General features: G+C 39.6%; 1 protein-coding gene across 9 annotated transcripts in view; it reads right to left on the reverse strand.

The window, feature by feature from the left end:
• Window positions 1-23404, reverse strand: part of ADGRL3 (adhesion G protein-coupled receptor L3) — an 828952-nt gene extending 805548 nt beyond the window's left edge. For 8 of the 9 annotated variants that reach the window (XR_007151634.1, XM_047856547.1, XM_047856545.1 and 5 more), the window contains exon 1: window positions 21972-23404. The gene's annotated coding sequence lies outside the window, so the exon portion shown is untranslated. Of the gene's footprint in view, window positions 1-21497; window positions 21543-21971 lie in introns of those variants that run through there. The other variant, XM_047856539.1, reaches the window with a different exon arrangement.
• Between the last annotated feature and the right edge of the window lie 2445 nt (window positions 23405-25849).

A 25849-nucleotide genomic window follows, 5' to 3' on the forward strand; every position in this document is an offset into this window, starting at 1 on the left:
TTGAAAAAATATCTGAGACTCATCCTTAAGAATTACCCTTAGAGGTAGAAATAAAATTCCAACTTCAATCTTCATTTTCTGTATTTCCTCAGTAAACGGCCTAGACAAACATCCACGTAAACTGGAACAATCAATTAGCTCCAGTAATTATTATACAGCTCATGGTGGTTTTCTACTATGCCAGCAATTTTCTCTACAAGCTTTTCATACATATGACAAAAATCAACAATTAGAACCATAATATCAAACATCTTACTATATAACCCCTTGTGTACAGGCCCCTAAAACAATATAAATCTAAATTTCAAAACTTTTATTGCGATAGAAAAGCAATGTTGTTGATCCTGTCTTAAGAGGAAATTATTCACTTTCTGGTCTGAGTTCTCCTTTCCACCTTTCTTGACTACACAATAAGATGACTAGAATATGTAAACTCATTCATTCCTTACAAGTTTGGTCCCTGTACCTATCATGATATCCTGCCATTCTTCTCACTGGCATTTCTAATGGAGCTTGAAATTAACTTTTTTTTTTTTTTTTGGCTTTATGCCTTATTTTATTTTGTTTTGTTAGTCTGGGTTTTGTTTTCCTTTAAGTGTCTCACTTTATGCACCATTTCCTGAGAAGTCAGTACAGCTCTGGAAGCAGTCTTTCTTAACTAACACTATAAACAAAAGAAGGAATATATAAAATATTAGTATTTAAATTTATCTCATGAATTATAACAGATTTTAAAAAAGGTAAAGATAAAGACGTAGGTTTGGGAGAAAAAAAAAACCTTGATGATATGATAGTATTATGTTTGCAGAATAAACTACACAACAGTGTCTTAACAAGTAGCCTCAAGATGATATAAGATTAACACAAAGCTACAAGGATATATAATTTAAATGAAAAGTAGAATCTAACTCAATGCCTCCAGAAGGATAAAAAGAAGTAAAATTCATAAAAATAAAAAATCTAAAAGGCTTCTCTGCAATTACGGTTATGATGGAATTGGCACAGCATGGTTTTAACCACATTGAAGATTAATATTTATATTCAACAAATGTAGCTGGAAAAATGTTATTATATCGCCTCCTTTTCTCACTAGGAGCATGCTGATTGAAATGGATTCATTTATCTAAGCTGACAGCTAGACAAAACTATATTGTGAATATTTTTTATCTCTGATTAAATAAGAACTTAGCAACATCTGGTTTGCTACAATTACCCTGTATTATTCAAAATAAGTTTTTTTAATACGTTTAACTGTGTCACACTGTGTTTAACAGTTGTTTTTAATACAACATTCAGAAAAAAATTAAAAATTAAACAACTTAGTTATGGAAGAAAGTATTAAGTCAAAAATTCATAGAAGAATTATGAACTAACTTTTAGAGCAGTTAGGATCATAAGTAAAATCAGAAATTTGGTTACCCAGAATAAGAACCTAAGGTTTTTTATGTTCTTTTAAAAAGTCCTTTCAGCTGTCAACACAGGTTTAAAATTGTATCTCCTCTACATACTATAATTTGAGAACAGAGAATATCCTATACTGAAATAACAGTTCTTCAAGAGGACACAAATATTGACATCATATTACAAACCTATCCCTAAAGGGCAAGTTCTCACAGGCTAAATATAAAAGGCACCAACTCCGAGTTCATGCACATCTGCAAATGCTTTCAGAATCCTGCCTCGAAAATATTTTTGAAAACTATACTGTTTTAATTATGCATGTCAATTGTATATTTTTTCTCAAAGGTGACAATACATTTGCTGAATATTATTTCATTATAATCCCTCATTGTCTTATATGTGTTTATGAAACGATCATTTCATTCAACATGACAGAAGTTGGTTCAAGATAAAGGACTCTGAGCTCATAAACTGTCCTCTGAGAGAATTATTTCTGTGACAATAACACTATTTTCTTAGACTGTCACTTGTATTTTTTATTTATTTATTTTGAGAGAGAGAGAGCAAGGTAGGAGCAGAGAGAGAGAATCCCAAGCAGGCTCCCTACTCTCTACACAGAGCCCGACACAGAGTTCAAACCCACGAATGGTGAGATCATGACTTGAGCTGAAATCAAAAGTCAGACACTCAACCAAGTGCACCACCCAGGCACCCCAGACTGTCACTTTAAAATGAGTAATTTTCTTCAAATTCTAAAAATAAATGATTTAGGGGAAAAGATACAGTAGGGAAAGGGGAAGGTGAATCCTCCCTGAAACACTGCAGACAAACTGCATTTATAGTCTCTCTATATTAGGTATGTATGCCTACAGAATGGATAGAAATAAGTAATAAAGGCATTTCTGGCATTCTTATCTGACAGCACCTACAAGTGTTCAGGCTTCCATTTGTATCTCATAAATTGCTGGATAATCATCCTTTTCAGAATAAATCAGAGATAAAAGATAGTATGGTGTACATGAAGTAACACAACGAAATGATTCCAAATGGAAGGCCATGAAAATTGAAGGCAACAGATAAGAAATATGATGTTAATCTTACAAAAAGTTTGCAAGCAACGAAAAAGAAAAGATGGCTTGAATCACTGTGTTCCACTCCTTCTTGCTACATGGAGCAAGGGCGATAGTTCCTCTATTTCCCATCTGACTCTCATATGTAATAATCAAACCTTATGACAATGCACTACATTATATGAATAAATTTAATTCTCACAATCCTGCTGTGAAATAGATATCATTAGCCCAATGATACAGAGAGGAAACCAAGGCTCAGAAAGTGACCCAAAGTCACCCTGCTCTCATACAGTAGTTCCAAGGTTTAGCCTGAAGTTCATCCGCCTCTATAGCATGTTCTAAATCACTAAGTCTCATAGACACAACCAAGTTATTAGAATATGGGCTCTTAATTTTTTAAATCATACAAGATGCATTTCATGTATGATGCTTTATCTTACACACTATATCATCACCTTTAAATTTTTTTTTTTTTTCAACGTTTATTTAGTTTTGGGACAGAGAGAGACAGAGCATGAACGGGGGAGGGGCAGAGAGAGAGGGAGACACAGAATCGGAAACAGGCTCCAGGCTCTGAGCCATCAGCCCAGAGCCCGACGCGGGGCTCGAACTCACGGACCGAGAGATCGTGACCTGGCTGAAGTCGGACGCTTAACCGACTGCGCCACCCAGGCGCCCCATCATCACCTTTAAAAAAAGCAACGTATGAACATAAAACACAAACCTCATTTACATATTCGGGTGCTCCAGATTATGAAAAGCTGAAAGCAGCCCCAGCCTTCAATGAATTTATATTTCCACAGAGGTATAAAGCAAAACAAGGAATAATCAGAAGCCATGGCACGATGACATAAATGCCATAAAATACATATAACAAAGAGCTGAGGAGAACTAGAAGAGGCACAGGGAAAAATAAAATATTTAAATTATTAATGAAAAAGATAAAAGCTAAAATGCCTTAAATGTTCTTTAATAATACACAATTAATATTTTTGCATTTGTCACTCAGACTATCACCACTGCAGAGTTGCAAGAAACATATGCTACTTACAGTCTTTTCATGTGTCATTAAAACAGGAATCCCTTTGAATGACTTCAATAATGAGAATTTATAAATATACTACTTGACCTATAATGCAAGAACTTTGTGGTTTGAACCCTCTTAACTATAGCTCCAACATAGGACTTTTATGAAGCATTTAAAATACAAACATCTAGGGGTGCCTGGATGGCTCAGTCAGTTAAGCATCTGACTTCAGTTCAGGTCATGACCTTGAGGTTCGTGAGTTCGAGTCCCACATCAGGCTCTGTGCTGACAACTCAGAGCCTGGAGCCTGCTCCGGATTCAGTGTTTCCCTCTCTCTCTGCCCCTCCCCTGCTCGTGTTCTGTCTCTCTCTCAAAAAGAAACAAACATAAAAAATTTAAAAATAAATAAAATACAAACATATAAAAATTCTACTTTTAGGTCTCCAAAGAAGAAATGTTAACATTCAGGTAAAAATACATCTGATTGAACAATTGGGATAGAGTATTATAACTACACCAGTATATCAATAGGTAGTAACAGGAGTACAATGAGTAACAAGTTTAGATGAGATCATTTAACCACTGATCATCATCACTTAGATCACCTGTGTCCTTACAATCAAATTAGAGTACAGAATATTGGAGTCAAAAGGCATTATTACTGGGGCACCTGGGTGGCTCGCTCAGTCAGTTGAGTGGCTGACTTCGGCTCAGGTCATGATCTGAGTCCATGAGTCCATGAACTCAGTCCATGAGTTCGAGCCCCGCGCCAGGCTCTGTGCTGACAGCTCAGAACCTGGAGCCTGCTTCGGTTCTGTCTCCCTCTGTCTCTGTCCCTCCCCTGCTCATGTTCTGTCTCTCTCTGTCTCAAAAATAAATAAAAACTTTAAAAATAAAAAAGGCATAGTTAATGCAAATCTCTTCTTTATACATGACCCAGCTGATGCCAGAAAAAGGCAGGCTGTGTCCTACACCTCTCAGTTGCACAGCAGAAGCATGGACTCTCATAGAACTGGTCTCTCCACAACCTTTTCTTGTTGCCTCCTCCAATTATGTCTACACAGAGGAGCCAACATGATCTTTGTAAAATGAAAATCTGATATGGTTATTGCCCTGCTTAAAGCCTTTAATATCTTCCCATTGCTCCTAGGATAAAGTTCAAAATACTTAACCTTAAAAAACAACTGCGAATTCAGGGCTCCTACTTACTAGCCAGATTTCATGCCACTACCTCTCTCAGTCTTTGATGTTCCCCCCACTAGGCCTTCTCTGAATTTCTCTCACATGAACCAAGCTCCTTCTTATTCTACAGACTGAAACAGCCTTCTTCAAGAAGGTGGTCTGCTTGGCCAATTCCTACTTATACTCCAGAGCTCAGCAGGATGAAAAACCCTCTTATCTAGAGTGGCTGAGATCCCTGAGCCTAATATTCTCATAAAACTCAGTATTTTCCCTTTTTTTCATCTCTATCACAATTGTATTTAATCACATAGGAAGCACCCAACTAACATTGATAAATGGAGGAGAAGCGATTAATGGTTCCAAATTTACTGTCTTCTTACTATAGTATTTCTTCTCTATTAAAAATTTTATTTGCAGGGATCCCTGTGTGGCTAAGCCGGTTAAACATTTGAATTTGGCTCAGGTCATGATCTCATCGTTCATGAGTTCAGGCCCCACGTCAGGCTCTGTGCTGACAGCTCAGAGCCTGGAGCCTACTTTGGATTCTGTGTCTCCCCCTCTCTCTGCCCCTCCGCCACACATGCGCGCGCCCGCAAGCATGCTCTTTCTCAAAAATAAACATTAAAATATTTTTTAAAAATTTATTCACCTAAGATACTTTTCTTAATCCATATTTATCATTTTGCTCAGACTCTTAAACTAATATCTGTTTTCTCAAATATGCTTTACTATTATTTTATTAATATGAAATGATTTGTACTAAATAACAATAAAATCAGCTTTCTCCTCAAACACTGTGGGAAGCCTTCAAATTTTAAATAATAAGCTTAATTCTAGAAGTGAAGAGATAATACATAAAGTATACTCTTCTTAGTTAATGATAATTCCACATTTCTCTTAACAATTGTTTGCCAGATTTGCCAATTGCAATTTGCCAATTGCTATTCTTTGACAAGGAAGCGATAATAACCAGAGCACTACCAAATGTTAGTACTGGTATTCCTAAAGCTAGTTCCTCACTTCTACAGAATTCCTCAGGAACAAAAGATAGCAGCCAATGAGGATGGGGAGAAATTGGATAAGGATGAACAGAAACCAACCTTCTAGAGTAAAACAACCTCCCAGACACAGAAACACAGACACACATCTCCAAAACTAAACTAAAAAATCTTGGTTTCAACATCTGTATAGATCTTGAGTATTCTCCTCATCTCAGATCTATGCTACCTGCCCATTCTTTATGGTCAACAGATAGTTTATTTTATCATCCTGAAATTTAATATTATGGGCAGACAACTGGTATTAAAATATTCTGTTAACTTACTTTGTCTGTAAAAGGAAAAATTCAGATGTGTTGTCCCTACTGCCGAATCAAAACAACTATGCTCAATTTTCTTTTCTTTATGCAGCTCTATTAACCTCTTCCACTGGAACATGTGTGGGTTTGTGATGAGCTCTTCTGATGACAGAATGTGAAGGGAGCAGTGAACCAGTATACTCTCTAGGATGCCTAGTCAACCTTCATATCTCAGTTCAAATGTCAATTGCTCTGGGAAGTCTTTCCAGATCCCACCCACCCTCCAATACAGACAAGGTCTGATCCTGTTGCTGTAACTCTCATACCATCCTGGACTTGATCTTTGTAGCACTTACCACAATTTTAACTAAGTAATTCATGATAATAGATGCATTGTTTAATGCCCCTTTATTTCCAAGATTTTGCAAGTGCTATGAAATCAGAGGCTGTTTCTGCCATGTTATGCCCCATATAAATGCTAGAATCCTGCAGACATTTGGTGCTAACAAACATACATAGTGGGGGTGTCTAGATGGCTCTAGTCAGTTAAGTGTCCAACTTCAACTCAGGTCATGATTTCATGGTTCAGGAGTTCAAGCCCCACATCAGGCTCTGTGCTGACAGCTCAAAGCCTGGAGCCTGCTTTGGATTCTGTGTCTCCTTCTCTCTCTGCCCCTCCCACACTTACACTCTGTCTCTCTCTCTCTCTCTTTCTCTCAAAAATAAGCATTTTAAAAAAATTTAAAAAACATAAGAGACTCTTAAAAACTGAGAACTGAGGGTTGATGGGGGGTGGGAGGGAGAGGAGGGTGGTGAGGTATTGAGGAGGGCACCCTTTTGGAATGAGCACTGGGTGTTGTATGGAAACCAATTTGACAATAAATTTCATATTAAAAAAATAAAATTTAATTAAATTAAAAAAACAAATATATATATATATATATATATATATATATGTATACATATATACATATAGTGAATGACAAAATTAATGCCTTAATGCCTTAATGAAGCTGGTCTTCTGAAAACTGCAGAATAAAGCAGAACAATTTATAGAGACCCACTTAGGAGATACCAACCTCAACAACAGATGAAAAATTAACACAAATAATAAAAGCCATCTATGTGCTAAATGTTTTACGTATATCGTCTCATTTAACCTTCACAATAACTTTTTTTTATATGAAATTTATTGTCAGATTGGTTTCCATACAACACCCAGTACTCATCCCAACAGGTGCCCTCCTCAATGCCCATCATCCACCCTCCCTTCCCTCCAACCCCCACAATAACTCTTAAAGGTAAGTGTTTTCATCCCCATTTTAAACCTGAGGAAACTGAGGCATGGAGAAATTAAGTAACTTTTACAAGGTTTTAAAGACAGAGGTTTGGAAATCATGCATTTGTTAGTCCCAAGTTTACTCTCTTTCTTTGTTTCTCCATGTATGTTTATTACTTTCAGTAAAGATCATTTGTTTAATAGGGAACTAAATGTACGTTAATGTTTAAACCCTAAGAAATGTGTAATAATTTTATGTAAATAAATTCAGGTATTTAAAAAGGGGGGGGGGAGATGGGGGAACATTGATTATTCAATAATTCAACATTATACTTCTGATTTATAAATAAAGAGATGTTGAAATTGCCTTAGTATAAGATAATAGTACCTTGGGCCCCAAGCTCTAGATATGGAATTCATTTGATATGTAAACAAAGGGGAAAAAAAACTGATATGAGGAACTTTATCAAATCCCATATCGAATCTTAAAATGATTTATTGCTAAAAATTAGCATCCTTAATATAGAGAAATTTGAGATAATATTCTTAGAGTCCTTAACATTTTTAAAGAATGTAAAATATCTTCATTACGTCCAATTCTTTTTAAACCATCACAACTAGAATGTCTAACATTTTACTGTTTTACAATATACTATTATCGCATGCAATCTTGTGCTTCAGCCCTTTAAGGATGTAAAGCGAAAATTCTTAAAAAACCAGGGCTCCTGGGAGAGCGGTCAGTTAAGCGCCTAACTCTTGATATGAGCTCAGGTTATGATCTCGTGGTTCATGACATCCAGTCCGCGCTGTTAGCGCAGAGCCTGCTTTGAGACACTCTTGCACTACCTCTCTCTCTGCCCCTCCCCCACTCAGGTGCTCTCTCCCTCTCAAAATAAATAAATAAACATTTTTTTTAAAAAGAAAGAAAATTCTTAAAAAAATACAACTACCTATAATGTTTTCTGAAATAGCAACTTGCAAGCACAGGTATTCTAATGAGCTTTATATCATTTTATTTTACCTTGTGGATGTTTCTCGTAAGAAAGAGCCCCTAGGCCTATCCACAATTTACAAATGAAACAGACCAAAAGAAGTTATGGGTGATCCAACTACACAGTGACTCCTCCATGCCTAAAATCAGAAATGAGGACACTCAAGTGCAGGACCAAGAAATTCCTTACTAACAGCAGCATATGTTATAAACCAGTCATGTCACTTTAGACAGGTCACTTCAACCCTTGACAACTTAATTTCTTTTAACTTTTATTTTATGGTCGTAAAGACACTTAACATGAGATCTACCCTGTTAACAGGTTAACTGTACGATACAATATTGTTGCTATAGTTAACAATACCGTAGCAGATCTCTAGAATTTCCTCGTCTTACATAACTAAAACCTTACGCCCACTAATTAGCAAATGGGGAGTTGCTAATCAACAGCCATTTAATATTTACTTTCAGGAAATAAAGTGTGCTACGGTGTACCTTTTAAGATTCTTTCTATGCCTTTATGATTTCATATGCAGGTACAGAGCAATTTACAGTGGTACTTGAATTTATCTTGGAACGGTAACTTTAAAAACTGCTTTCATGTTCAATTGTTTCTTCTAGGTCCATAAAGCACATTCATGCAGTTATACGTTCACTTATTTGTCAAGCTTTAAACTCTGTCTTATAAATATATTCTGGTGCAGATTTAAAGACATTATAGAAAGTGAAGTAAGAATTGGTTACCAATCTGACTGCTAGAAATATACCTTATATTTACGTCTTTAGGACTGGAAGCAGAAGTCACACAGATGCTATTTAAAGTACAACTGTTCCTCCCTTTGACCAAAGAGTGAATTACTAAAATCAAACTCAACAGGTACTGTCATGACTATAAAAATTATTAAAAGTTGAATTACACGCCTGCTGGTTTCCTCTTCCATTTTACTTAGAGCCTCTGAACACCTCACATTTTGTACCCCACTCTTATTCTTATGGATAGGTCTCTAATTGAACTTACACCTGGCAAAATCTGAGTGCATGTTTACTAATGACGAGCCACACTGTACTGCTTAGTTACTTTTCTGTACTGACCTCTTTCTCTTTTTATGGACAACCTTCATTTACTTTACGTGTGGTTTCTGACAATTTACTTCTACTTTTTCCGCTTAAATTTTAAAATAGTCCAAACCAAGCCCACCACTGTTCTTGTTCCGTATGGGTTTGGAAAAGGACAGCTTTGTCAAGTTGATGTTTTAGATGAACTCAAGAGATAAGAGGTCTATTCAGAGCAGAGAACAAAACTAAGAAAGTTTATGAGGACATAAATTGGATGGTGTACTTCTTAATTCTTCATAAATCAGTTTCATTATACTGTTTTGTTTTAATATTATGTTAAATTCAAAGACATTAGGCACGGTCCTATTGAAATGTTAATGGCCAGTAAATTTCATTATTTTATTCGTATTTTACTGACCCCAGCTTTTACACATTGATATACATGAGTTAGTAATTCTTACAAACTACCGAACACAAGTTGCTAACTTTACTTAGTGTATAATAACCTAGAGTTAGTAACTACTAACTATACACAACCGAGAGTTAACAATTCTTAAGAAAGAATGTCCAGAAAGTTAGGAGGACAACAACCATGCATGTGGATGCACAGACAACAACCATACATGTGGATCACTGTAACCAAGCAGTAAAAGTCAGATAGTAATTATGTACTCTTTGTCTTAGTAATTGCATTTCAAGAAATCTGTGCTATAGAAATCATCAGAAAATGAGCCAAGCTTAACATTACTTGTCCTAGCAAAATATTACAACCCACACAAATACAGAAATGTTTAAATAAATCAGTGTATCACACTATGAAATATTAAAAATTATGCTTTCAAAAAAAGGAATGGCACTGGGAAATTAGAGAGAATTATATAAACAGTATACATAGGTGAACCTCAATTCTACTAAAACAAACATGCATACGCATAAAATATAGATAATATATAAATATAATATGTGGATAATCAAGCTAAAATATGTGTGAAATAATCTCTGTGAACATTGAGATATACCACTATGATATATTGGGTGATTTCTATTTTGACTTTATGTATCTCCACATTTCACAAGTATTCAACATGAGCAAGTACTATAATCAGGGAAAAAAACTTTTTAAAATATGATTGTTCAGAATTTAGAATGAGCTGCATTGGGAAGAATGAATGGAAATCAAAATTCAGCTATTATGGGCACCCAAGTAGAATCAAAAGAGCACACATACATGATGAACGCTTGGATAATACCAAAATTCCAGAATAGCATCTACCATGCTAAGACAGAGTAGCAGGAAAGGAAGTTAACACAGCCAGATAACTGAAACAAAGCAGACAGACGATCATCCTCTGACATTGATACCGTGTCCCTCATACATATAGTTCATTCATTTGTAATAAAGTAGGTTAATTTGTCAGTTACAAACCTAATGCTTTCTTTCATACCCCAATACTTTTGTGTTGTTGCTCCATGTCAACACTCCCTATATTTAAGGAAGAAAATGCACATACACACCACTGCAAATCTCACTATCATCCACTATTCAAAAAAATTTTCGAAAAAATGTCTCTTCAGAGGCTCTATGCAAATTTCATTTCTGAACACGACTGTCTGCAGCCCAGCAGGCTATTTCACCATGATAAGATCACACATTTAATCAAATGCACACAAAAAAAGAAATACCCACAAAGTTTCCTTAATAATGTCAACTTAGAAAAATACAATGTTGACAGCCTACTAATTTTTAGTACTGTTTCTTCTTCTAGGATATGCAACAATATGAAGTCACATGGGAGTTCTTCTAATTAAGGTTTATACTAATCTTTTAAAATTCTCCCAAATTATCTTCATATATTACAATTTATATTGAGTTGGAACTTAAAAATGGAAAGTCAATACAACTTTCCATTTTGAATAAAGACCAAAAAAATGCTAAAATTAGGAAGTTTCCCAACTTCTACAAATAATACTTCTAAAGCATCATTTTATTTGAGCTGGTCAAGTGTCCGCATTAAATACTACCCAAACTCTAGTTTTTGTAATAATGGATCCATTATTTTCAATAATGCCTGTCATGTGAATAACATTATTATTAGATAGGTTGAAGTATATTTTCACTGCATTCTTTAGACACCTAATAAAGTTATCCTAACTCAATTATCTGAAATGTCTTACTTTATATGCTTTTGAATATTCTGCTCTAAACATAAGGTTTACTTGACTAAACATATATTCCCATGGGTAACACCATAATGAGTATACTATCAAGTGTAAAATAATTAGATGTCTCAATGGGTGGATTCATAGCTCCAAACTCATCTTTTCTGGTTTTACTTCTTTTTTTAATTCTTTACTTATTTTTGAGAAAATGAACTATGCACAGGGGAGGCCCAGAGAGAGAGGGAGAGAAAGAATCCCAAGAAGGCTCCATGCTGTCAGCATGGAGCCCTATGTGGGGCTCAAACCCAGGAAGCATAAGATTATAACCTGAACTGAAAGCAACAGTCAGATATTCAACAGACTGAGCTACCTGGGTGCCACTCTGCTTTCATTTCTATCTGCATTTCTTTTATGCTGTATTTTTTTTAAGTTTGTTTATTTGCTTGTTTTCGGGGGAGAAAGAGAGAGCATGAGCGGGGAGAGGGGCAGATAGAGAGGAGAGAGAGAGAATCTCAAGCAGGCTCCACACTATTAGCGCTGAGCCCGATGAAGGGCTCTATCTCATGAAACCGTGAAATCATGACCTGAGCCAAAATCAAGAGTTGGATGCTTAACCAACTGAGCCACCCAGGTGCCCCTACACTGTATTTATTCCCATGCCATAAGTTTTTGTTTCTTCAGTTTCTTCTGGGACAATTTTTTCTCCATGTAGTTTAGAGAAAAAAATTTTTTTTTTCCGTTTCAGTAAGGACCATTTTACTGTGGCTGGTGGAGCTCATACATGAGATAATTTAACCATGAGCTCTGTGTCCGATGGCACATCTTGGGAACTCTATTCACCTGGATATGCTCAATGCCTCAATAATTTACATTTAAACCTGCACCTACATTAAGGTCAGTATTCCTCTGCATTTTGAAGCATGTGTAGCAAAAATCCAGCACTCTATGTACCACCAAACTGGTATCCAGTGCCCCTGTTTGAAATTGTATAATGGTAACTCTACCATCATAGGACAGACCAGCATATGTTAAGTAAAGTCACATCTTTCAAATATTTGGTGGCTTTTCAGATATACATAGCCTTGACAACTCAGGCAGTTTCACAGGTGTTCTTGAACCTGTAGACTTGAATCCCCCGATTTGCATGTGTTTGTTGAGTTTTCTAGGTCAAGTAAGTAGGGAAGCATTTTCCACAATCACCCTGGCCACTTACAGGAAGAGAACAAAAACCATTTTTAAAGGTTTTCTTAACCAATTTTCCTAATGTTTAATCTGTCTCAGTTAACAACAGATCACTGCAGTGGACATTTGGGTTTTAACTGACTTTTTCGGTGCACAAAATCCCTCTCTTAACTAAGTCTTTCCTTCTTCAAGCAAATTATATATTTGTCCATAGAGGACCTACACTACCTTACTGACTCCACTAATCTGGTGACAGTAGATTGATCTAAAGCTTGATATCTACCTGAAACTGTGGTCAAAGGGAAAGGAGCCAGTGGGCAGAGAGAAGGAAACACAGTAGCTTGGGTAGGGGTATGCAGCTGGAGCAGAATCCTAGTGGTATTCAAGGTACTATTTTTTTTTTTCTAATGTCTACATAAGCCTTCATTCTTCCCTAAGATTCTTTAGGTAACAAACACAATAACCTCCCAATAGATTAATCATTTCAGCCTAAAGCTAGCTGGAGGTCTCACTGCAATTAAAAGAGAAATAATGAATACATTCATTTTACTAAATCTTGTATGTTGAATTTAGGTCCATAGGACAACTGACGTGTGATAAAATATGCAGCATTCTGGAATGACTTAAATAATATCTAACTGTCATACATAGAAATTGTTAAAAATTAAAGTGAACTTTAACTGGAACTCAAAAAAATGTGTATTACTTTAAAAGAAAACAGTGTCTGAGCTGTTCTTCCAAAGTCAACTACAGTCAATAATATGATTAAACCTCAATAAACAAATTCAACAGAACAGTGAAAGCCAATATAAAGAAGAAAGTCTATAGATACATACATGCCTCATGTTAACATAAAACTATTTCTCAATAGACTCTTTGTCCACTCCTTGAAGTCATGATCAGTATTCTGAGTCAAGGTTCAAACAACAACCATCGGTCATTGACAAATCAAGAACATTGAAAATTTGAAGAAAACAGAAGACATAAACATAAACCAGCTGAGCCCTTCCACTCTTGCCAGCAATAAAATCTCAGACAAAAAGATGACCATCAGTCAGGACCATTTACTCTTATTCAAAAGTATTTGGAAGAGCTCTGAGGAAAGGAAAAGGGGAAAAAACAAAACAAAATAGAACAAAACAAAACAAGAGACTGTTGAAAAACTTCTTACAGGGTCAGCTGTCAATGGAATGCATTTTAGTATTCAGGTTACCCACCCATGCAGAACATCAAAAACTGGGCTTGAGTCTCTCCCCTATTCTCACAGGCTCAGGCTACTGTGGAGCCACTGGGGCTGTCCTGAATAGTAACACACTCTGCCTCTGCGGGACACATAAACACCAACACAAGCTGATCAAACAGAAGGGGGTGTCGGTTCTACTTGGCTTTCGTTTTCTCGAGTCATACTTTACAACACTTGATTCTGGTACAATTTAGCAACTCAGCTGTCCGACGCTCAGCTTATTTTTTCATTCATTTTCAACCACCTACCATGTTGTGGTACACTCTTTCCGCTTTAACAAAAATGCTGGATAATTATAGGTAGGAGTCACACACCTTAATAATGTCTTTTACTGGCAACTGTCACTGACATACAGATGTTATTTCTAAAACGTGGACTTATTTATGACCCTTTCAATATTTCAGGTCTCTAAAGCAATTTTGGGATTTGAATTTTAAGGGTCCGTCTGCATTTATAGCAATCTTCTGAGGACGGGAACTTTAGGATTATAAACCTTTTAAATTTATAGAAATCTTTAAATCTTGGAAGCTGATGATGACTTTATTTGGTTACAACATTATAGAAAATCCTGATGCAGTTAAAGCTTAAAGAGCTGCTGATGCCATGAGAAAAGATGATCAGGAGTTTAATTTAAAATGTCTTAAGTTAAATTGCTACTTTCATTTTATACATGATTTAAAGTCAATCTTCAGGCACAGCACTTGGTGGCTGTCAAAAATATTTTCCTATCAGGATTATATGATTTTTGGTGGGGAATTAGTAGCAGAGCATAACATTTTAAGATTAGGAGGAAAAACTAAAAAATAGGTACTGAACAAAAGGTTAAGAAAGGAGAGAAGGAAAGAACATGGGAAAGCCAAGAAGATCCCTGAAACCTTTCTCAGCTGCTTAAGAAAATGCTATTGATTTTCATAGTTCATCGAGAACGCTTCAATTAAAAAAATGATATCTGATTTAGCTAAATTTTCTTACTAATGGCACTTAAGGACATTTCTAATAATACTGTAACTAACAGTATCAGGTACCATTCATTAAGTGCTCATACTGTCAGGTATTTTTCTGTTCACTTCCTATTCCCCTCCCCAAATCAGCAATGTAGCTTTTATTACCTGTATTTACAGATAGAGATGATAGAGCTAGAAAATTGTGGAAAGGGGATTGTATTCAAGTGCCTCTCATTCCAAAGGCCATTTCTGAGAAGTTCATAATTAGGGACAGTGCCCAGCTATGCCCATCTAAGGAATATAACTTAGTTTCTACAACACTTGTCAGCATTAACCGAAGTGGAAAAGACAAGTACTGTAACACTAATTTCATAGTGGCAGGCCTAGGTCAGAAATTAAACCAGCCACGGAATATATTCCCCCCAAATGTACTTAATTTATAAATAATAGATCTCTAAAGCTTTTGCATAGATGTCGATGTGTCATTCAAAAGTATTACAGTTCACCAGTCAAACTTTAGCATCTAGTAAAACTAATCTCTATGTGGAGCCTTCCTTACTCATTAGGCATATTACCATTCACAAACAAACTGAGTTACATTAGATAATTACCCCAAAGATCCTTTTCACTGAAAATGGCCTGTTGTGATGCTTGGATAGTGATTAACAGACTAAGAGTGCAGTGAGTTGTCTTGATATCACTTCAGAAAAGTGATTTCCTCCTTAATAATTCCCAAGATACATAAATATTCAATTAGGATCTTTGAAATCTAGTTTTAATTGGGTATTCATTCTCCACCCAACTTCAACCTTAGCCTAAGCCAAGAAAGGTGTTTTATTAGTTCTTACTATAAGTAAAAAAAAACAAAAAACAAAAAACAAAAAAAAACACACAAACAAAAACAGAACTTTTCATGACTTTTAAAGTGGGAGGGTAAAATAAAGCCAAGATTATCTTTTATATGAAATTTTCAAATTTAAGAGCACTTAACAGACATACTCTAAAGCAATGAGGTGAAACATAATTGCATATCTGAATCACATGGAGAGTTGATTAAAGTTTTCTGGGACCCTTCTGAGACTCAGCAAATATAGTAATAATGACAGCAGCATGTAGTTGCATCTCCATTATTATGTGCCTGGAACTCTTTTAAGCACTTTGCATATATTTTCCCTTTAAATCTTCACAAGCAATGAATCAGGAACAACTGTTATGACCAATTAAAACATATCAGAAAATGGGGCACTTGGGTGGCTCAGTTGGTTAAGCGTCCGGCTTTTGATCTCTGCTCAGGTAATGATCCCAGGGTTCATAAGACTGAACCCCGCACTGGGCTCTGCACTAATGGTGCAGAACTTGCTTGGGATTCTCTCTCTCTCTCTCTCTCTCTCTCTCTCTCTCTCTCTCTCTCACTCTCTCTCTCTCTCTGCCCCTCCCACCCAGATGCTCTTGCACTCTCAAAGTAAACATTAAAAAACATATCAGGAAATTGAGGCATAGAGAGATCCAGTATCTGACCCAAAGCCAAGTAAGTTATCAAACCTAGGCAAAGACACCACAGAGTCCCTTCTCTTCACCACCACACCATTCTGTCTCTCCAGATATCAGAATATCCAGACCCAGGGCCCAGATTTTAAGTATTCCCAGTAACTCTTCTGCTACTGTCAGCAAATCAGGCTGGAGACCTGCATCTTTAAAATTTCTATTTCAGTAACTGGGAACCAAAAAACGAGAAACAAGCTTTCTACACTGGAAAGAGAATACTGAAAATGTCAAATAATAAAACATCCAACCTACTTGTGTCTTTTTAAAGTTTGAACAGTCTACTTATTTTTTCTTATCCTAGATGACTCCTTATATGGTCAGATGAAGAGACACTTGTAAGGACAAGGAGACAGATCTTGCAAAAGCCAACACCAGTGGTTCTTAGACCTTCCGGTCCCAGGGCCTTTTCACATGCTTAAAAACTGATGACCTAAAGCAACTTGATTGTGTTGATTATAGCTATCAATATTTATGTACTAATAGGTAAACTGAGAAAAATTTAAAACATAAGAATACACAAGCACACATGACATATGCTATCAGAGCAACGATGTCATCACAGATCATGTGCCTTCTGGAAAACTCCATAGTACACTTGTAAAAGTATGAGAGTAAGGGGCGCCTGGGTGGCTCAGTCAGTTAAGCCTCCAACTCTTGATTTTGGCTCAGGTCATCATCTCATGGTTATGAGACTGAGCCCCACATGGGGCTCTGTGCTGAGCATGGAGTCTACTTAAGACTCTCTCTCTCTCCGTCTTCCTTTCTCCCCCACCTCTCTCTCTCTCTCTCTCTCTCAAAAAGAAAAAAAAAAGTATAAGAGTAAAGGCAAATAACATCATAGCATTGTTACAAAAATGTTTTCTTTTTCCATTTCTTTTTACATACTCTGAAGAGAGCTTCCCCTGAACCTGCTGTACAAAATGACCCACAAGTTTTACCAGAAAGAAATATTCAGTTGGGGGATTTAATTTTCCATCTCTGAGATAAGTTTCACAAAAAACAGAATTACCACCAATATTATTCCATTTAGATTCTTCAGTAATATGGACCAAATGGTAACTTCTTCAAATGTGTACATATAATCACTCTGATAAAGAAATTCATTAATACTGGAACTAAATTCTTGTTTTAAATGGCAGTAAGACATAAGCAAGACATAAATTATTAGGATCTACAGAATCTTCTATGATCAAATGTAGAAAGAACTCTCCTTCTTCCACCCGTGCCCTAAAACAAATGGAGAATCACAATTAATTCTGAGTAGATGGCTAATTTTTAATGTATTTGTTACAGCATGAGCACACTTCATAATTCTAAGAAAAAAGTTATAATGGCCACTTATGCAGTTGAATTAATTTTATAGGGCCACACAGATAGTCAGCATGACATTAAAGAGTTTTGAAGGGATATATGCACATCTTAGGACTCATAAATGCTATCTAGAGGCATGCTCACACTACTTTTTCAAACTGGCCGATAAGCAGCAATACCAAAATCACAATGAATGAAAAATCTGGATTTTTCTCCCCATTTATCAACAACAACAACAACAACAACAACACACATACACACACACACAAATGGAGACAACAACGGGAAAATGTCAGGAGGACCTTACTTGCATTTGAATGTTCTACTTTATATTTTATTATAAAATAGACTTTCTATAAAGAAATTCATTTGCATTAAAGAAAGGACATAAATGCAATAAAAATCTAAGTGTAAATATGTCCTTCAACGTAAACAAAAGCTAAATTACAATAGAGCCTCTGTCTTCAGGGTTTCTCCCTATGTGAGCAAATTCATATTTGAATGTAATGCAAATCTAAGAAATCCAAGGGAAAACAGCCATTTGCAAAACTTAAGATCACCTCCCTCTAATTCCAACTGCTCTAGCCATCCATACCATGCTAAATTAAGGCTGCACATTTCTCAAAAATTGCTCTTTGTTCTTAAACACACAAATCAGTAAGTTATCCTTACTGATTTCTGGGCAAAAATGCCCCCCTTCTAACAGTCACTGTCACTCTTGCTTGGCAACCCTTTTCAGGGAGAGTTTCAAGCAGCAGGTAAAGTGGTCCAAATGAAATCTGAAGAACAATTCAGTTTAGCATTGTATTATTTGACTAACTTCAACCTTTTTGCTTTTATAACATGTTTAAATCTCCTACTTCGGATTTCCTAGGCTACATACAGCTCACCAAAGAATCAAAGACAAATCAAGACCATAAAAAATTTGCCTTTCTTAATTACTAGAAACAATGCCAGCCACAGTAGCTGGAGCCAGTACGTCTCACACTTGCTATTATTCCCTGTGGAAAGGAATATTTAAATCTCCAAACTGTAAGAAGATCATTAAGAAAACCTTCCATTCATGATTTTGAGGAGAGCTCTCACTCTGAAGGATAATCACACCAAGCCACTTAAAATGAGACATCAAAAGCATTTACCCATCAGGCAAATCACATGCTGGTTTATCACTCTTCAGGCCAGGGATGCCTGATACAGCCTAACAGGTCAAACTAAAATATTTAAATAGTTCACATAAACCTTTATACTGATCATTCCTCCCACCCCAGGTGTATAGAAATAGTCTAGGCCACCATACACACCAATGGAGCAGGTTATTGACTATTTATTGATATGAAAGTGCTATGGAATGGCCTTCCACCACTTTGACACATTCACCTTCAGCTAAAGACAGCACAATACACTGACAGACTTCGTTCTAATGACATCAGGACCTGTGGAATGTATGACTGCTAGCAAATGCAGGCTGCTAGGAAACAAAGAACAGATCTGATCAAATCTTCTAGTGTAAGGGCTGGGAATCATTACGATTAGATCTTCTGAAATGACAGGACAAGTGTCCCTTAATCTTCAGAAATATTTACAAGTGTAAAGACTTTAACACATATCCCCTAGAAATCAAACAAATGTATGAAGCTAGAGCCTCATAAATTAAATCACAATTCTCTAAGTTTTCTACGAATATGACGGCCACTAGCAATCGTGCATAAAAACAGAACTTAATCAGAATCAGGCATCAGTGATTCTTTATTCCTTTTTTTTTCTTTTTTGCAAAAGCCTAAGCTTTTTCAAGAAGTCAAGATCAAAAGAAAGAAAGAAAGAAAGAAAGAAAGAGAGAAAGAAAGGGAGAAAGAAAGAAAGGAGGGAAGGAAGGAAGGAAGGAAGGAAGGAAGGAAGGAGAAAGAAAGAATTAGAGTACCTGGAAAATAAGTACCCTTTTTACATTTACAGTGCTATACTTTTAAAAACAAAATAGAACACAGTCATTTGTGCCAAACACCAAAGCAGTCGGAGCTGATCTACAACTAAGGAATTTAGTAGCTTTTCATTACTGAAACTGAAAAGCAGGTTAGCTTTTTAACTTTTTAAAAACCATTCATCTTTGTACATTTTTAACCCTTGCTTTGGTGACCAAAAAAAAAAAAAAAAAAAAAAAAAGAGGGAAACAAACCTGAGAGATATTTCAACACAAATATCCTTTTAGCTCCTACACAAATTATCTGGAAACCTCTTGGTAATGCTATAAAAGAACTGACAATTCTGTCTGTAATCCACGAACAGACAACTTGGGCGCCAGAACTCCGGGTCATTTGGTACCATTACAGACTGAAAAACAAACCAGGGAAATCTAGCTAAATTCTGTTTAATCTCACAGGGAAATGAAGAGCATTCTGCAAGTGAAAAATTACTAAAGAAGTGTGCCTTTGCAGATTCTACAACGACATTCTTTAACTAGTGTTGATAGCCCATATGACACTAAATTAGCAGACCGCCTATTTACTTCAGAGCAAAACCCAGAAGGCAGTTTTTCCTTCCTGCCAGAGTCTATGCGTCTCCTCATTTCCCCAGCAGCTGGCTGGAAGGATGTAAAATCAGAGGTGCAAGAAGGCTTATACTTCCTAATGAGTAATCCACCCAGGAAAGTAAACACAACAGACACCAGCAGGTTCGGCTGTAAAGGAGACTGTGGCAGGGGTGCTTACACGGTTGTTTACAATGTGCCCCAACTACCGCAGGCAGGGTCACACACAGGCACAGGGAGGAGACACCCAGAGGTGGCTCACACACCTCCAGTTCGCCCAATTTCTGGGATATCTCTGGCCGTAAATAAAGCAGCTCGGGTTTCTATCAGACTGAAGGAAGTGACCAGAGAATTACAGGAACTAGGGTTGTGCTGGCTGGACCCGGCTATGTGAATGTGCCCGGGAGATGACTGTTCTATCCCTTGGTCCTCATCAGGGCCAATCTGGGGTGCGTCGAGCGCTGCACCAGAGACTCACGCGCGCCACGCATCTCGCGGAGGTGCTCCTCACGGGGGCAGAGGGGACACCGTGTGGCTTCCTCGCAACCCCTGTGGGGCCTCGCGGCCTCCTCAAACCAGATTTTCGAGTTAAGCGGATCCCAGGTGATTTCGATAAGCAAGATCAGCTCAACTAGCATCGGCTCTGCCATCCCCACAAATACCTCCGGCCATCCCCAGAGCGCGCAGGAACGCGCGCACACTGTCACGCACACGCCGACCCCACCGCCAACTGACCCTGGTAGCAGAGGTCGCCCCCACCCCTGGAACACACACCCACCTATAACGGGGGGCCTGGCACGCTCAGCCCTTGAGCTCCGGCCGGGGACCAGTGGCGGGGGCGCGGAGGCACCTACGTTCCCCAGAGCCGGAGCGTCCCCTTCTCCCGCTGGAGGCTCCGGGTCGCCCGCCCTCCTACCTGTAACCCAGCCGACCGCGGATACCAGTGCTCTTTCCACCCCGCCCTGGCATCCCCGGTGCCCTGATTCGTGCAACGCCGTCCCCCTCCCCGTGCCCACTCCCAACACCGCGCCGCCCCGGGCCACCCACGAAAGTAGCAGCGTTTCCCAACCAAAACCTCCTAACAAAGCCTGGGCAAGCAGCTCTAAACCAAACTGCCGTGAAGGGGACACCACGGGCGGGGTACGGAAAGGCAGCGCAGCTCTGCCACTCAGGGGCGCGACCTGGGCAACCGCGGCCACCATGGATGCTCCAGACGGGCGTCTAGGAAGGATCGCGGTGAGCTCGCCGCCCCTCAGTCCCCATCACCCCAGAGCGCAGCTCTCACCCGGTCCCTGTCTGCTCTCCAGCCCGCTCCCGCCTCCAACGGCACCAGCTCCGGGTCAGCGGAGAGAAGGCGCCCCCTGGTCTGCTTTCAGCCCCCACCAAGGGATGACACTGGGGTGAGAGTGGAGGGAGAATTCCCGGGGTGGAAATTCCAGTTCCTACTCCCAGCGTGTCGGACTGCGAATGCGCCGGGTCTGCTCTCCCCTTTATCCCTCTCCTCCTCCAAATCGCCCAGTTGCTGGAAGAACTCGAACCCGTGCCAAACCCCAGCGCCCACCAGCCAGGAGGCTCCCTTTCCCGCCCCGCATCACGATCGGATGAGTGTGCGTGCGGGCGAGTGTGTGAGGGCGACTGTGTGAGTGGGTGGGTGAGTGTGCGTGAATCCCGCACCCCCTCGGTTGCCCGCCCCGCGGACGCCGCCGCCTGCGCCGGGCCAGGGCCACCACTATTAGGAAGAGTGAGAAGAATAAATTACCTTTCGTAACCGCCGGTCCCTGAGATCGTCCCATCAGTTGCTCAACAACCTGCAGCCGAGTGCAGTTTCCACAATCCAGCCATGGAGCCCGGGGCAAAAGACCGGCCGGCCCCGGAGAAGACACCCCCACCACACGCCGCAAGGAATGATAACCACAGCGCAGAGAAAGCAGCAGGAGGGTGGAGACCCCAGCCAAAGAAACAACAACAAAAAGTCTCTCCTTCCCCCTTTCTTCTGCTACACAGCCACGGAAAAAGGGGAAGGGGGGGAAAAAGAACCAAAGATTTGTCTTCCTGTACGTTGTCTCGCTTCAAACACACCGAGGGGGTAAAAACGGAGCAAAGAGAGAGCAAGGTTCAAATGTCTCTCCCAGTCCACAGTTGCACAACTTCGGAGTCGGGCTCCGTCTCCAGCAGCGGCCGAGAGACCCAAGCGGCAGCTATTAACATGCGGCAGTCATAGCTGGGGCTGCTTCTCCTCCCGCTGCTGCTGCCGCCGCTGCCGCTGCTGCTGCCGCCGCCGCTCAAGAAAAGACGCTGCTGGAGAGACCAAAAATCTTCCACCATCCCCCCAGCCGATCTTTATATCCAGTTCTCCCACCCCACCCCCTTCTCTTTCTTTTTCTTCTTCTTCCTCGTCCTCCCCTTTCCGCTTGGGAAAGGGAGCAGTGGAATAGGTAGGGGGAGCCGCGACAGCCAGGGGTGGCTTCTTCTCCGCCAAACCCTCCTCCTTCTCCCGAGGTTTTCTCCCGGCGGAGGGTCTCCTCTGGCGCCCGCAACCTGCGCCGAGAGCCGGAGCGAGGGCCACGCAAACTCCTTCCCGAGTGCACGGTGGGGGCGCGCGGGCGGAACGGGCGCCCGGCTGCCGAGGGCTACGTCCCGGGGGTCGCGGAGCCCGGAGCCCGGGGGGTGGCAGATCAGCTCGCCGGCCGGGCCGGGCAGCTGCGGGCATGTGGGAGCTTCATCGCGCGGCCCCGAGCTCCGCGCCGCCGCCGCCGCCGCCGCCTCTTCGGTTCTTTCTCTTCTTCGACTCTCCGAGAGCGAGCAAGGCTCTGGCGCTCTCCACACACGCACACTCACACACGCGCACACACGAGCGAGCTCCTGCCAAAGCAAACCGTGCAATCCGCGCGCGCGCACACCCGGAGAAAGAGGACGGAGGCAAAAAAAAAAGAGAAGAAAGAAAGGGGAGGGGGCGAGTCACAGGCGGCGGCAGCGGCAGCTGTCGGAGCGGAGGCAACGAGCAGTCCGGGGAAAACCAGCAGCGGCAGCGGCGGCGCCCACCCGGACCAGCGGCAGCATCTGCATCCCCGCTCCCGGGAACTGGGGCGAGCGGTGCCGGGCGAGCAGGAGACCCGGCGACGCGCCGAGAGCGGGTCGGAGCGCGGGCGCGCCGGGGCCGTGCAGCCTGCGCGCGGCGGACGCAGCCGGGGCCCGAGCCGAGGCCAGAATGAGCCGCGGGCTGGCGAGCGCCAAGAGCGCCGAGAGCTGGGGAGGGGGCTCGCGCGGGGGGAAGGGGGTGGCAGGTAAAACCCGGATCTGGAGTGCACTCGGGCTCCGCCGCGCGGACTCCACCTAGCAGCTCGGCAAACGCTTGGAGGTGGGAATGAGAGGGCTGCTACAAGAGGCTTCCCTTTCAGGGTTTGTCAAACAAAGGGTACATCTCCTCCCGGCTTTGAGGCACGCTTCTACCTCAGCCCCTCTCTCTCTACCTCTGTTTCTCTCTGTCTCTGTCCCTCCCCTCTCGCACTCTCGCCCCTCTTCTTTTCCTCCACTCCACCCCAGGTGAGTAAACGTCAGAATGAAAGTCCTGCCAGCTTCTCCTTTTCTAGGTGCAGATTATTCCATATTTTCATTATGCAGGTACCTAGTCTCGGTGCGTTTTCTGCCTTTGGTCCATTTTATGTTTCTTCAAACTTACCTCAACGTGCAAGTTCACTGCAGACTTTAAAGTATCCTCTGATAATCGGACGTGGGGATTTCATGATTTTATTTCATAATGTCAGTAAAAATTACCATAATGGATATAGAAAGGTGCCGATTGCAAAGCAATGCCTTCTGATGGTGGGGAAAGCCTTCTCAAGTTAAGTGAGTGACCTTGGTCAATTACTGAGCCCCTTTGTGCTTTCTTTATAAATAAGATAGAAGGTTAAGCGGGTAATTTATAAGGTCTTTTCCTCCTCTAAAATTTCATGATCTAAAAAGACTAAGATGTTATTTTCTGTACCAGTAAATTTGAGTTACAATTATGAGAGAAAGTAAGATTTATTATATGCATTCAACAAGCACATTATATCCAAATTGTATTTGAATGTATATATTCAGAAGGGTCTAATGCCCGTCCAGAGCTCTTCGGAGGTATAATCAACCATAGTACATCTGAAGAACCCAAAACCTCATTAGCATTAACAGACCATACCCAATACAAGTGACTATCAAAATCTCATGGGTTCTTCAAAGCTCAATTCCAGTGCCAAATGCTCCAAAAACCTTTTCTCACCAACCCCAATCAAAATAATCACCCCTTTTCTTATATTCCCATAGCACTTTGGTGGTATATCTAGGATAACACCCATTTCATTCTGGTTTTTTTTTCTTATTATTATTCTTTTAAATAACGAGTAGCTTGTCTGTATGCCTCCTCAGATTATTGGATCTTCCTTAAATGCAAATTCCAAATTTTAATCTGTATAACCTTAGATTACTATGTATCCACAGTACTTTGCATTGTAATTCCTTTAAAAAAAATGGGAGAGGGCTTTCATGATATTGCTGGATTCTGACTGAGATGTTCACACACTTAAATTAGGCTACTTGAATTTGCCTAAAATCAGGCATCCATGAACTCCCCCGATTACATAAAGAAAATATAAACTGACATCTGAAGTCACTTGTTACTTAAATAATTTTGGAAATAGTAGGCTCTAGCCAGTTGTGACAAGAGGCTCTTATTTGTAAAGGAGGCAAAATGGAAAGTACCCAATTCATCTCCTAAATGGATATATGTGGAAAAGCAATAAAATAATAAAATGGGAATGAAAGGTATGGTATAGGTATTAAATGTTATTAATGGTAGCAGCAGAAATATAAGTAAACGGTACCTATAGACCAATTTTTAGAATCAATCTTATCACATCTTGACAGTTTCGGAGGTATATGAGAGAGAAATTAAATTTCAAATGGAAATTAATATTTCAAGAAATAAAATATATTAACTGAAAACTATATTATTAAGTTATTAAATATGAAACATAGTAACTGAAAAGTAAGCATATTAAGTCAAATAAGTAATTGAAAGTATTCACCAAAGAATTGATCACAAATAAAGTTATAGACAAAAAAAAAAAAATGAGGAAGAAAGAACCAAAAAGGGGGGGGGGGAGTGAGTAAAAAATAAGTTAAAGAAAAGCATGGAAAGGAAGAGAATAGGTTAATTATTTATACAATTTAATCACATGTCAATGTAGCAGCTTTTATAGCAGCTACCTGTATGTTAGGCTCAAACTTCATGCTTCCAAATCCTCTTCAATCTGATAAGCATAGTCTTCTATATTTAAGACACAAAGCATCCTACTCCATTGCCAAGAAATCCATGACTCTTGCCAATATCTTTCTATGGTGAACCTTCTAGAAAAATAAAATCTAGTAAATTCTGTGCATTATTTGCTACACAACTATATTTAACATTTTCTCAGGGACAAGATAGTATCCAAGATGATGACTAAGCAAGGATAACTATTATACATGGTAGTGCTGTGTGCTAGAGTGGGTTTTGAATATGATGGTACAGTTGACTTTAGCTCTATTAAAGTTGAAAAAAGTCAATATTTACCATGTGTAAAAGAACGCTCCTAAATTTAAAAAGCTGAATATCCAATG

Source organism: Prionailurus viverrinus, chromosome B1 (genome assembly GCF_022837055.1).
Source record: "Prionailurus viverrinus isolate Anna chromosome B1, UM_Priviv_1.0, whole genome shotgun sequence".
In the NCBI taxonomy this organism is placed as follows: domain Eukaryota; kingdom Metazoa; phylum Chordata; class Mammalia; order Carnivora; family Felidae; genus Prionailurus; species Prionailurus viverrinus.